Below are 14606 nucleotides of genomic sequence, written 5' to 3' on the forward strand. Positions count from 1 at the left end.
GGTTGCAGTGCTAAAATCACCAGCTTCCAGCTTTCAGGAAAAGGCAGACTTGAATCAGAAAACCACGTTTTTCAACACAATTTTGGCATTTTTCTGAGACATACCCCATTTTTACTATTTTCTGTGCTTTCAGCCCCCTTCCAGTTAGTGACAGAAATGGGTGTGAAACCAATGCTGGGTCCCAGAAAGCTAAATATTTTTGAAAAGTAAACAAAATTCTGAATTCATCAAGGGTTCATTTGTGCAGATCCTACAAGGTTTTCCTACAGAAAATAACAGCTGAAATAAAAACAAATGAAATTGAGCTGAAAACAACAGCCATTTTCTTTATGTTTTACTCCGTAACTTTTTCCTGCGATGCCAGATTTTCGAAAGCAGTATATTGTTACGTTTGCTGGACTCTTCTGGATGTGGGGATATATAGAGCTTGTAGGTTCATAAAGAACCCTAGGTACCCAGAGTCAATAAATGAGCTGCACCATGCAATAGGTTTTCATTCAATACTGGGTATGCAACAATTAATTTGCTGGAATATAAAGAGTGAAAAATAGATATAAAAAAAAACCTTTGTATTTCCAAAATGGGCACAAGATAAGGTGTTGAGAAGCAGTGGTTATTTGCACATCTCTGAATTCCAGGGTGCCCATACTAGCATCTAAATTACAGGGCATTTCTCAAATAGACGTCTTTTTTCACACACTGTTTTACATTTGGAAGGAAAAAATTTAGAGAAAGACAAGGGGCAATAACACTTGTTTTGCTATTCTGTATTCCCCCAAGTCTCCGGACACAAATGGTACCTCACTTGTGTGGGTAGGCCTAGTGCCCGCGACAGGAAATGCCCCAAAACACAATGTGGACACATCACATTTTCCAAAAGAAATCAGAGCTGTTTTTTACAAAGTGCCTAGCTGTGGATTTTGGCCTATAGCTCAGCCACCACCGAGGGAAACCTACCAAAGCTGTGCATTTCGGAAAACTAGACACCTAGGGGAATCCAAGATGGGGTGACTTGTGGGGCTCTTACCAGGTTCTGTTACCCAGAATCCTTTGTAAACCTCAAAAGTTGGCAAAAAAAACACTTTTTTCTCACATTTCGGTGGTACCTTACTTGTGTGGGTAGGCCTAGTGCCCGCGACAGAAATGGATCACACAAGGGTCAATGGTAGTCCTTGCATAAGGGCTACTGTTAACCCTGGAGTGATCCATTCCTGACGCAGGCACTAGGCGCAGGCACACAAGCGGGGTTGTCTTTTTATCAGGACAAGTGGAGAAACACTGGGTGGTAGGAATTTTGAGGCTCCCTGCCCATTCCTGTAGTTTCTGTGATAAAAAAGAAAGGAAAAATAGTAGTGTTTAACCAAAGTTTCACGTTTGCAGGGTATTCTGGGTAAGAAAACTTTGTGAAATCCAAACAAGCCACACTTACGTGGGCTGCCTTGGGTGTCTAGTTTTCAGAAATGTCAGTGTTTGGTAGGTTTCCCTATATGGCTGCCGAGCCCAGGACCAAATACTTAGGTGACTGTCTTAAAAAACTAGGCTGTTTTTGTGGTAGGTAATTTTAATGTCTCCACAATCCGTTTTGGTACTTCCCTGTTGTGGTCACTTGCCCACTCACTAAAGTGAGGCAGTTTTTCACTGGAGACTTAGTGGAACGCTGAGTGGTAGAACATTTGTGGCTCCCTGCAGATCCCTGAACTTCTGCTCATTGGAATGCAAGGCAAATGTGTTTTTTACACACATTTTGTGATTTCAAGGGAATTCTGAGTGAAGGAAAACTGGTGAGAGCCACGCAAGTCCTGCACCCTTGGACTCCCCTGGTACTAGTTTGTTAAAGTTAACCCACCACTCACACTGGTTGGCTTTAGGACCTCCAGAAATTATGGTTTCAAAGCATGAATACTTATCAAAGTATTTGAATATTGAAACCAAGCCTTCTGAAGGTGGGCCATAAAGCCGCGTCCAGGCACCAACCTGTTTATGGCCCAGTCACACGCCATTCACGCACAACAAACAACCCTTTTATACAGCCGGCCACAGGCCCAATCCGACCAATCACTGCACTCACATTAACTTACCGCTGCCAGACAAGGGCCATCACATTCACACGCCACAGAACGGAATACCTTTGACTACATTTTACCACCTGTCAAGTAACTGCCTCCTTCTTCCTTAACATGACCAAATGCATGCGTAATGAACCTTTACGAATGACTCGTGTGACAGCCACCTGAGGCTCAGAAAGGCATGTTTTTCAGGTGCCTTTAACTCACTGTGCTAAATCCAACTCCTTCCAGTTTGTGGATGCAAGTTGGGGGTGTCTGAGTATGCCGTACAAAGCGAGTACTGAGTGAGTATATCTACCTTTGAAACTAAGGGAGACATGCTGGGGATTTCTCATGATGTTCCCTAAAGAGATGGTCATAGGCTATGAAAAAGAGTACTGTTTGACACACAAGGGAGTCCATGAGAACGTAGCATATGTCCCAGCCAACATTATGTGCAGTGATGTGACTGTAATGCACTTATACAGCAAACTGAACATCTACTAAGTTCTGATGGAGGATGAACATGAAAAGGAGGTCAACCACTGACCTATACAAGTCATTCTCCTTCAGTGCTGGGATAGCACCAATAGGTTTGAATCCATAGGTGTAGATGATGTACACCTGTACTGCCTTTACTATCTGTGCAATATCCCTGTGAAGGCACACCTACCAAAAGCTTTCCTTACCCATTCATGTCTCTGTTCTCATCCGAGTCCTGACTAATCCTGTACAATTGCCAAGTTAACCTATACTAGTGGTGGATGCAAGTTGGGGGTGTCCAAGTATGCCGTACAAAGTGATTCCTCTAACTGAGTGAGCATATCTATTGTTGAAAGTAAGGTAAACATGCTGGTGAAGAAAGGGTGGTTTGTGACAATGTGGCATATGTTCTGTCCACTAGTAAATGCAGTAGGGGGAATATAATGCACGTTAATTGAACAGAACAGCTACCACGTTCTGACAGTGGTAGTCCATGATGAAGTAGATGAAGTAAAATTCTGTGGCTCCTTGCCTAACGAAGCAGTGGCCCATAGACGTTCGGTATCCATGCAGTGCCACTGAAAGGATTACCCAACGGCAGCTCAGCCTCAGTCGATTTCCCAGAACTTTTCTTTAGTATGATACAATGTAAAGCAAGCAGTGATACAGAGGCCTGGTTGTGATGGACACTGGGGACAGTAATACCGACTCTCCTGCCGCTTTCCATGCTTCGAGCACACTTTACAGCAACGACATGGACAATCCTTTTTGGGTGTTTTAGGAATGCGATCAGCAAAGTGTCGCTCCTGCAGCCTTGCCACATCCTCCAGAACATATGAGGTGGAGGCTGCTGCTGCTTCTGTGGCAGGTGTATAGTGAGACTTCCTGTGGTTGTCTGACGGTAAACAACATACGCATTATATGTTGCCATCTGAATCAGGTGGGTAAACAGTTTCTTGTACCAAGTGTGAGTTTTACGACACGCATTGTATGGTTGAAGAACCTGGTCATTCTTGTCCACTCCGGCCATGTACTTATTGTAATCAAGTTTACAGATGGGCTTGTGGACTTCAGCCATCTGACCCCAAACCGTGATGGGGGAAGTGCTCTCATCATGAATTGTAGTGAGCATGTATACATCACGCCTATCCAAGAACTTGACTGCGAGCAGTTCGTTAGAACGCAATGCAGTACTCTCTGATTTCTGGAGCTTCTTGCAAACAAGCTCCTGCGGGAATCCATTGCGGTTACAACGAACTGTACCGCAGGCCACAGTGGCAGCTTTGTAGAGCTCACTGAACAGCTCTACTCCTGTATGGAAATTGTCCACTTAAAGGTTAGAACCTTTGTGAAGAAGTGGCTGGACAAGTTCCCATACAATCTTACCTGTGACCCCTAACGCAGAAGGGCAACCTACAGGGTTTAGGGTAGAATCCTTCCCTGTATACACTCTCAAGCTGTACATATAGCCGAAGAGCTTTCACACAGCATGTACAGCTTTATGCCATAGTGAGCTCTTTTGCTCGCAATGTACTGTCTGAAAAGCAGCCGTCCTTTGTACGGGATCAAGGACTCATCGACTGCTATTTTCTTTCCAGGAGTATAGATCTCTGGAATCCTGGCAGACAAATGTTCCACGACAGGCCGAATTTTGAACAACCTGTCATGATCTGGATGGTCCCGGGGCAATCCAGCGGAATTGTCATTGAAATGCAGCATACGCTGCAGTTGCAAAAAACTATCTCTGCTCATGTATGGTGCAAAGATGGGAGTTACCCAAACCGTGCGAGTCACCCAGTAGGACTGCAAGATGGGTTTCTGCACTAACCCCATTTTGAGCGTCAGGCCCAAAAATAACTTCAACTCTGCCAGTGAGGTGGGAGTCCACTGGTGTGCCCTAGAACGGGCCCTAGAGTGCCTCCATGCTCCCTCAGAAATTGGTCTGCACGCAAAAAAAGATGGATGTAGTCAACTGGCAAAAAGTTAGCTGTATCAACTTTACATCCAGCGTCACCAGTGAAAGGTGGAATTTGAGGCTGAACTAAACATAGGAGCTGCCAAGAGAGCACTCTCTCTTTGCTTGCGGCCGCATGCACCTGCTCCCTGGCTTCAGCTAACCCAATGTTGTCCCGCTGTACAGAATGTGCTTGCGAAGGGACAGCACGGCTGTCGTCATTGTCTCCTTCAGAGTCACTGGAAGAGGAGTCATCAGATGGGACTCCGCCGACTGAAAAATCACTCCCAGATTCTGCCCCATTGTCCTGTCCCTCAGATGCTGTCTCAGTATCTGCAGTCTCAGTCTCTGAGCCTACCTCAGAACTTTCCTCCATAACCCAAGTTAGGGCTTGATCAGCAGTCATCCAACAAGACGCCATCTCTGCTACTGGCTAAACTTTCCCTCTAAATTACTAGCCTACGTAGAAGGCAGATAGTCACAAAATTGCTCGTGGGTATGTTTGATGTGTCCAATAGGAAATGTCATCACTTTACCTTCGCTTCGTCTCCAATTCGTCAGATTCTCTGAAAACACTGAAAAAACAAACAAAAAAGAATGTATTACTTCACCTTACCACATACCCATCATCACAGTCTTAAGCGCTGGTGGCACCCAGTGCGACAGTCATTTTTGGTGCTCTGCCTCCCATTACCTCCTCTTCTAATTCCCTCAGTACCACCCAGCAAAAGTGCCCCTCATATCTCCATAGTCCCCCTCGCATAACATTTGTTTTAAAGTGCAGGTAATGCTTGCCATTACTAATCCACTCAGCTAAATACATATAAATGTATATCCTTTGCAGCAGGACAATAAACCATCTGCGCTACATTACGGCAACTGCCACTAGACAAAAGACATACATATATATATATATATATATATATATATATATATATATATATATCACTTTTATATATGTGTGGTTTCCCTGGGGGGCCAATGGTGGCTCCCGGGAAACAACACATGAAAGAAAAATAAAAAATAAAAAAACATATATATACATATATATATATATAATATATATATTTATATACATACATATATATACATATATATTCTATTTTTTTGTATTAATCCCTGGGGGGCCCGATCGACCCCCCCAGGGAAAACTAGACACTCTTTTAGATACCCCAGGGGTCGGCCTGTGTTCAGAGGGCTGACCCCACCATTTTGTTTTTTATTTTATTTTAAAATTTAACCTTTTTTTTATTTGGGGCGGCGTGATCGCCCCCAAAGCAACCCAAACGTATTTTGTTTTAAAATAGTGCCCCCACAGGGTGGCGGCCCATTTACAAGGGAGCCAACACCCCCCAAAGAAGATCCCTGGTGTCTAGGGGCGTTTCCTGGCTATGGATCACAGCCGCGCTGTGATCCATGGCCAGGAAACTGTGCCAGGGAGGCATCGATGGAAAGGGGAGAGTCTCCCCTTTCCATCGATCCCTCCCTGGCATATGGGGAGGCTGTTTTAGCCTTTTTTTCCCTACCGGAGTAGGAAGAGGACGCTTACCTGCTCCTCTGCTGCTCCAGTGGGGAAAAATGTATCACAAAGAGGTGGAAGGGGGGTGGGGGGGAGACGCGGAAGTTGTTCCGCGTCTCCTAGACAAAAAAAAAGAGCAGACGCCCGCACTTAAAGGATTAAGTATGTGGATTTTCCTTGTTTGTGAATATTTACTTGTATGCCTTGCTTCATACACCATTTCTTGAGCATGAGAAGGTTCTAATTTTAATTCTGAATGTACATTGATGCCTTACCTTAGTAATGTTTTAACCTAGATTATTTCCTGTTATGTCACATCTTTGTAAGCCAATACATTCAAGGTGCCACTATTACTTTGTCAAACTGAGAAGCAGCAAATGTAATCAACTTGAAGAACGATTTTAGTTATCTATTCCATTAATCAACAATGTCAATGTGGCATATTATCTATGTGCATATTTTGACTTTGAATGTTGTAAACCTGGAAGTGTGTTGCCCTTTGCACTTTTTGTATCACATATATACCTACAGTCCATAGTTATTTCGATATTTGATACTAGACTTTCAGTGCATTAGAGACATTGTTTCTGGATATGAGCATCTCTTTTGTTCTCCTGTTACTTTCACCAGTCTACATATGCTGCCACGTCCAACACATATGCTTATAGTAACATTTGTTATACAACATTGCTTTGTTTTAGAACATTTCAACGAGTCTTGCCTTGCCACACAACCACCCATCTCCAACATTTATTTGATTTATCCATTGTTCTTAGATTATCAATACTCCTTAACCACATTATTTATCAGTTGAGATCTATGACATTGCAGATATTGTGATCCTATCCTCTCACACAGTGTAACATGACACAGTACTTCTTACTGTGGGCATTTTTCTACTTCCATTGCATAAACAGTGAAGCAATCCCACAATGGTACTGCAGTGGCAATATATTTGAGTGACATTTTACCACTATGTGTACATGACACTAGATCCAAAGACAAACATAGATATATCTATTGTATCATACTTTTCAAGTTACTCCATATGGTGAATTTTCTACCAATGAGTAGGCCATTCCCATATCTGGCACTCTCAAACCACCCATTGATTAAACTGTGCAGAAACATTTATAAATCTTGGTCACTTCCAGGATACTTGGCCAGGATACTGATGACCAGTCCATTATGATTTACTATTGCCTGGACATTGATCTAATAGTTGTGTTTGAAGTTTCTGAACAGGTGCGAAGTGGCTGTGGTGGGTGCACAAATTGCACATGTATGCAATCATTGGCATCAAGCCAAGGAGGGAACCCAGCAATGTTGTAGAACCCTTGCTTGGGGCCTAATAGTTGTTGGCTTGGAAGACAAGATACTGGAGTCTAAGTTTTATGATGGCACCCATTACAGTTGGGAAAAATTCTCAAAATGCTCCCTGAGAAATGCCAGCCAACTTTGCAGAATTGGATTGAAAAGATCCTGAGGCCAACATGTGTAGCACAGACATCAATCAGTTCCACATGTGCTCCAATTGAATTGGGTCCCTGCTCTTGCTGGCTGAAGATTTGTGTTATCTTCTCAAACAATTGCATGATACTCTTCTGCTTCAGTCTCTCCCTAAGGTCAATGAGGGATATAGGCTGACAGAATACACATTCCTTCCTCTTTCATTGCATACATGGTTGTCTCCTACCTACTCTCAATTGAAATAAAATAGCCCCGTGGTGTAGATGAGAATGTCAAAGTGTACTGTGATGATGATAGTTTTGTGCTACAGATACTGCATCATTTCTTAGGCCTGCCTTGGTGATGTACAGCATTCTGAGGCATTCCTGCCCTATTCACTGCACCTCAGTGCGTGATGCAGTAATACAATGATAAACACTACTGCATTGCATTTGTGTTAAAATTTACATGGGAATGCCTCCATTGTATAAATTATTTCCTATGTGATGGAGTCACATTCAGCATAGCAATTGCCTGAAAATGCCACAGTTTTGCTCTTGCATCGCTTGATAAATTTGACTTACTGCTTGCATCGCCCTGGCTTCACACTGCCTGATGCAATGCACAAGCAATCCCTTGATAAAGTTGCCCCTGAATATGCACAACAGATTTCCTAATATTCTGCAAAATACATATTTTGCTATTCTACTTGTACGTGGAAATATATGTACAAGGAAATTGTAGAGTTATCAATAGTAACAGGTGTAATAATTCATAAAACTGAAAACAATAAATGAGAATACTTTTTGTAAATTTTTCCATGTGTAATAGTATTTACGTTTCATGTGTTTTACATGAAACTCAAATTATTAATATGGTGATACAATTTTTGCTTTTGCAACAGATTTCCTGCCCACAAAGAAGTAAAGGAAAACATCTTTCCTAATTCTTTCTTAAAGAGAACAGACCATAAAGATAAACTTTGATCACCTGAGGTTGAAAAGAAAGTGCCTGTTTAAATATCACACTAAGATTTCAAACTTGATGAACAGGTGTAGGTATGATGGCCATGGAGTTGAGTCATCAACCCTCAGACTAAGGAAACAAATAACCTAAAATGAAACTTTAGATGACTATCAGTCATGACTTCTACAGTGGTCCTGAGTAATAATGGAAGTAAGGTGAAATGGGTGGATATTTCCAGCAACAAGGCCTCATTAAAAGGGAATTATGGAGCTCTCTACAATACACTAGTATGCTGTCTAGACTGGGCTAGCACTCCCCTTAAGATAATGGCCTCAATGCATCCTTATTTGAGGAATTGAAACTTTTTTGTGAGAGAAAGACTCGATCGCGTAAATTGGTCTCCAGAACCCTTGAATGGTTTGACAAAAATTGCAAAGCAGCTAAACAGCTCTGATAAAACCCCTTAAAAAGTAATGTGAGACCAGATATTTTAAAAGATAGATGGGATTACACCCAAGCTATCAAATCCATTACGTCTAGGTGGGAATCCAAGGTTGATGAGGATCTGCTGGAAGCTGCAAAGGGGGGGGATGCTAGATTGTTCTGGCATCTGGTCACTCACAATGTCCACAAAGATTACACCTATCCTGAATGTTTCATTTCTGATGCAGACTGGGTGGGGCATTTCTTAGCCCCCTACCCACAGCCTCCCTTCAAAATGCTTCCACACAATCCAGAAATCTAGCTCTCTAGTAGAGCTGGATTGGAAGAGGCAATGTATTTTTCTGCTGAAGAATCCTTTGATGCTCTTAAGGGATTGAACCTGGGGAAAGCCCCAGGATGGACGGGATCCCATTGGATATGTTCTTTGCAGAACCCCAGATTTGGGCTCTGTATATTAATGTTTTGATTTACACAGTCATGGTAGTCGCCCTCATCTCCAAATCATGGAAAGGGGCTGAAATAACACCCATCTATAAAATAAAAAAGGCGCAAGGCAAGAACCAGGAAATTATCACCTCACTTTCCTGATAGATACCATACAAAAAATATATAGCAAGCATCTCTTTGTAAAACTTTGGGAATGGATCAGATCCAAAAAGGGCCTATCACACCTCTAAGCCAACTTCATTCCTAAAACAAGTGCAGTGGATCAGATCTTTCGGTTTTTTAATATAAAAAGGAAAATTGTTAACTGGGTCCCGAAGGCATTTTTAATCGCCTTTGTAGATCTTTATGTGGCCTTTGATCTTGTCCCAAGAGCATTACTTTGGGAGGTCTTAATTAAAATTGGGGTTCACTTAGGTCTAATGTCACTGATTCAGAACTTGTACACTGAGAATTTTGCCAGAGTCAGATGGGGCCCCGGGGGAAATCCACAGAGACTTTTCCTGTGAGACGTGGTGTGTGGCAAAGGTACGTTGGGAGACAGTAGCCTCTTTCTAGCATTGTTACCCCCATTTGTGGTCTGTTTGTGAGTGTTTGTCAGTATGGTTTTACTGTCTACTGGGATCCTGCTAGTCAGGGCCCCAGTGTTCATAGTTTAAAACCTATTTGTCAGTATGTTTTGCCTGTCTCACTGGGATTCTGCTAGCCAGGACCCCAGTGCTCATAGTTTGTGCCCTATTTGTGTTGTCAGTATGCTTGACTGTGTCACTGAAGTTCTGCTAATCAGACCTCCAGTGCTTATGCTCCCTCTACATACCAAATTTGTCACTACAATTTAGTGACTCCAGATTCCAATTCTGATTGGCACACTGGACCCTCCTTATAAGTCCCTAGTATATGGTACCTAGGTACCTAGGGCATTGGGGTTCCAGGAGATTGTTATGGGCTGCAGCATTTCTTTTGCCACTCATAAGAAGCACATACAAACCGTTCTTTAGGACTGCAGCATGAGTGAAATAGTGCACATACTATGTCACAGCCATTTTCCACTGCACTAAGTAACTTATAAATCACCTATATGTCTAACCTTCCTTTAATGACGGCTAAGTACAAAGTTAAAGTGTGTGAGGGTCCCCTTGCACTAGCAAAGGTGCCCCCACGTAATCTAGGGCCAATTCCCCAGACTTTGTGAGTGCTGGGACACCAATATAAGCGTGCACTACATATATGTCAGTACATATATGTGGCTTCACAATGGTAACTCTGAATATGGCCATTTGAGGTGTCTAAGATCATGGAATTGACCCCCCAATCCAAATCTGGTATTGGGGGCCAATCCCATGCTCCCGGTGGGCTCCACCATGGAATCCCAGTACTGCCAAACCAGTTCTCTGAGGTTTCCACTGCAGCTCCAGCTGCTGCCACCTTGCAGACAGGTTTCTGTCCTCCTGGGGATTGAGCATCTCAATCCCCGGAAGGCAGAACAATGCATTTCCTTTAGGAGAGGGGTGTTACACCCTCTCCCATTGGAAATAGGTGTTACAGGCATGGGAGGGGTATCTCCTAGAGCCCCTGGAAATGCTTTGAAGGGCACAAACGGTTCCCTCCGTGCATAATCCCAACTACACCGCTTCAGGGACCCCCAGTCCCTGCTCCTGCACGAAACTGAACAAAGGAAAGGGGAGTGACTACTCCCCTGTCCATCACTACCCCAGGAGTGGTGCCCAGAGCTCCTCCAGAGTGTCCCTGGTGTTAGCCATCTTGGATTCCAAGGTGTGGGGACACTCTGGAGACCTCTGAGTGGCCAGTTCCAGCAGGTGATGTCAGAGACCCCTCCTGATAGGAGCATACCTGGGTAGGTAGCCAATCCCCCTCTCAGGGCTATTTAGGGTCTCTCCTCTGGGTGTTTCCTCAGATTCGGTTTGCAAGATTCCACCAGGGCTCCTCTGCATCCTCTGCATCCTCTGCATCCTCTGCATCCTCTGCATCCTCTGCTTCATCTTCTGACCGTCAGATCAACTGCAGACTGCTCCAGGAACCGCTGTAACTGCAACAAAGTATCCAGGATGACTCCTGTGACCTGCAACTTCAGCTCCAGCCAGCATTTGCAACAGTTTCCAAGGTGTGCATGCTCTGAGGACTGCCTGTCTTCACCCTGCACCAGAAGAACCAAAGTAATCTCCCATAGAGTGACGGAGTTACTTCCCAGCTTCAGCAGGTACCCTTCTGCGATGACAACCTGTACTCTGGGACTCCTCTCCTGATCACAATCATGCTCCCTGGAACACAGGTGGTTGTGCCGAAGTGATCCAGACTGTCCAAAGGTCCAGCTGTCCAAATTTGGTGGAGGTAAGAGCTTGCCTCCCCCTGCTGCGAGAGTACCCCTGTGCACCGTGTCTCCTGCAGCTGCTTGAGCTTCTGGGCATTTCTTCCATAAGTTCTTCATGCACAGTGTAGCTCAGGTCCCCAACACTCCATCCTACGACGCACAGCTCCCTGAGTTGTTCTCTGGCTGCGGGGGCCCCTCCAGTGTAATGCTGCGATGAAGGCACTTTGCATCGTCTTTGTCCCCATGTTCTGGCACTCCCATGAGTGCTACCTAGTCTTCTGAGGGCTCTCTGAAGTGCTGAGAGCCTCCTCTGTCTCCTCAGTCCAAGTTGAGACCCTCAGGACCCTCCTGGGACCAGGCAGCTCCTCTTTGACGCAAACCGTGTACTTGCTTGAACCAGGGCTTGTTGGAGGAATATAGTGAGGCAGACACCCTGCATCCAACAACTCGATGTGGGACATCTCCTGCACCAAGCAGGAACCCGCAGCGATCTTCATGGTACATTTCTGTACTTTTCTTCTAACTGGAGAATCCACTTTTGCACCTTCTTCCAGGTTGGCATGGGTACTGTTCTTCCTGGACTCTTCTTTGACTTCGGGACTTGGTCTCCTCTCTCCACAGGTCTTCAGGTCCAGGAATTCACCAATTGGTTGCTGGCAGTCTTGCTTGGTTCTTGCATAATTCTTCATCACCACTTGTAGGGTGTTCTGAGGTAACGTGCTGTACTTTACTCCTGCTTTCCTGGGCTCTGGAGTGGGGTACTTTGCTTACCTTTGGGGTTTCCCTACACTCCCAGCACCCCTCTACACACTACACTTGCCTAGGGGAGAATTCAACATTCGCATTCCACTATTTTAGTTTATGGTTTATGTTGCCCCTAGGCCCATTGCAATCTATTGTATGTTCTACTGTTTGCACTATTCTATGCCTGTTTACTTACCTGGTTTTGGTTACTAGTGTATTTATTGTGTATAATACTTACCTCCAGAAGGAGCATTGCCTCTAAGATATTTTGGCCTTGTGTCACTAAAATAAAGTACCTTAATTTTTGGTAACACTGAGTATTGTCTTTTATTGTGTATAAGTACTGTGTAACAATAGTGGTATTGCAGGAGCTTTGCATGTCACCTAGTTCAGCCTGGGCTGCTCTGCTGCATCTACCCCAAGACAGCCTAAGCTGCTAGAACACTACTAAATTTCACTAATAATGGATAACTGGACCTGGTATAAGGTGCAATTACCTTAGGTACCCACTACAAACCAGGCCAGCCTCCTACATGCATCCTTGCTCCCACTCTATTCTCACTATTCATCAATGAAAGTATCTCTTACATGATGAATTGCATAAATGATGGTCCCAAGATAGCTGGTTCCAAAGTACCATGACTGCTATTTGCAGATGAGACACACTCTTCTTATCAAAAACTGCTACATGCCTCAACTTGCTTTTGAGGACGTTCAATCAAGTTTGCAAGGACTATGGCCTTGAGGTAAATAAGTCCACAATGGAATACACGTTATTTTCACACAGCAAGAAAGTCAAAAAGGATGTGGCCCTATACGGGGTAAAATTGATTGATTCTAGATTTTGACCATTTCGGGGTGAGATTATCAGATTCTAATGGTTGGTGATCCCAAATTAGGAAAAGCACTCTGTCTCTCCAGCATAATGCTGGGTCCATTGCCAGATTTACAAGTAAAGCCTCTTTTTACCCTCTATCATCTTCTTTGAAAATATATAGAGCCCAAGCGTGTAGTGCTTCTCTCTATGGTTCTGAACAATGGGGTCATTGTAATCTTGATGTGCTAAACAAAGGTGAGAATGCTTTTCTAAAATCTCTTCTGAAGTTACCCAAAAGTACACCACTTCTCCCCTCAAGGTTTGACCTAAACCTAAGGTTGAGCTCAGACATAGCACACCTTAAACCTATTTTAGTGTGGGTAAGGTTATGGTCTACAGATTAACTTATCCCCTACAGAGAGTGCCTTACCGAAATTTTAGGATCCCATGCATAGTTCATGTTAAATCTTGGCTGGTTAAGCTTTGGTTGTTTGATTTCTGGCTTCACCCAACTTCAATGACCAGCAGTCCTCGGGGTCTTAGCAAAGATCTTTATTGAAATGTTGTCTGGGGTCTTTAAATGTCTGCTGCTTCCTTGGGAAGCCTAACAGACCAGTACTTGGGGGTCATTACAACATTGGCGGTAAAAGCCGCTTACCGCCGTGCAGAAGACCGCCAATACACCTCCGCGGCCGCGGAATTCCGCCACAGCTATTATGACCCACATCTCGGAATCCACCAAAATTCAGACACCCACACAAGTCCGCCACACCAAAGGTCAGTGATTAACTGGTGAAAACAAAACCTCCACCGTCACGCCAACAGAAACATGCCCATGCTATCACGACCCACGAATCCATGCGGCGGTCTTTCAACCGCGGTATTTCATTGGCGGTACACACCGCTGCGCTCAAAATACACACACATCTCCAAAACACCGCCACATTGGACAATTCCAAATACACACGCCTGATACACATACACACACCACTCCCACACAATCAATACTATATAAAACACATACCCACATCACCCACAAACCCCTATGACTAAAAATTTTGACGAAGGCCAGAGAGACAGCACAGCATAGACAACCCCACCACACAAAGGCACACAACACCATCACCCACACTATATCCATGCACAAAACACCACACATAACTACATATCACCACACTCATCACCGCACACATCACCGACACCACCACATGGCACGGCAAAGACACCCCAGGTTCTCGGAGGAGGAGCTCAGGGTCATGGTGGAGGAAATCGTACGGGTAGAGCCACAGTTATTTGGATCACAGGTGTGCTAGGAAGATGGAGCTATGGCGACAAATAGTCGACAGGGTAAATGCAGTGGGACAGCACCCAAGAAATCGGGACGACATCAGAAAGAGGTGGAACGACCTACG

Source organism: Pleurodeles waltl, chromosome 2_2, assembly GCF_031143425.1.
Source record: "Pleurodeles waltl isolate 20211129_DDA chromosome 2_2, aPleWal1.hap1.20221129, whole genome shotgun sequence".
NCBI lineage: Eukaryota > Metazoa > Chordata > Amphibia > Caudata > Salamandridae > Pleurodeles > Pleurodeles waltl.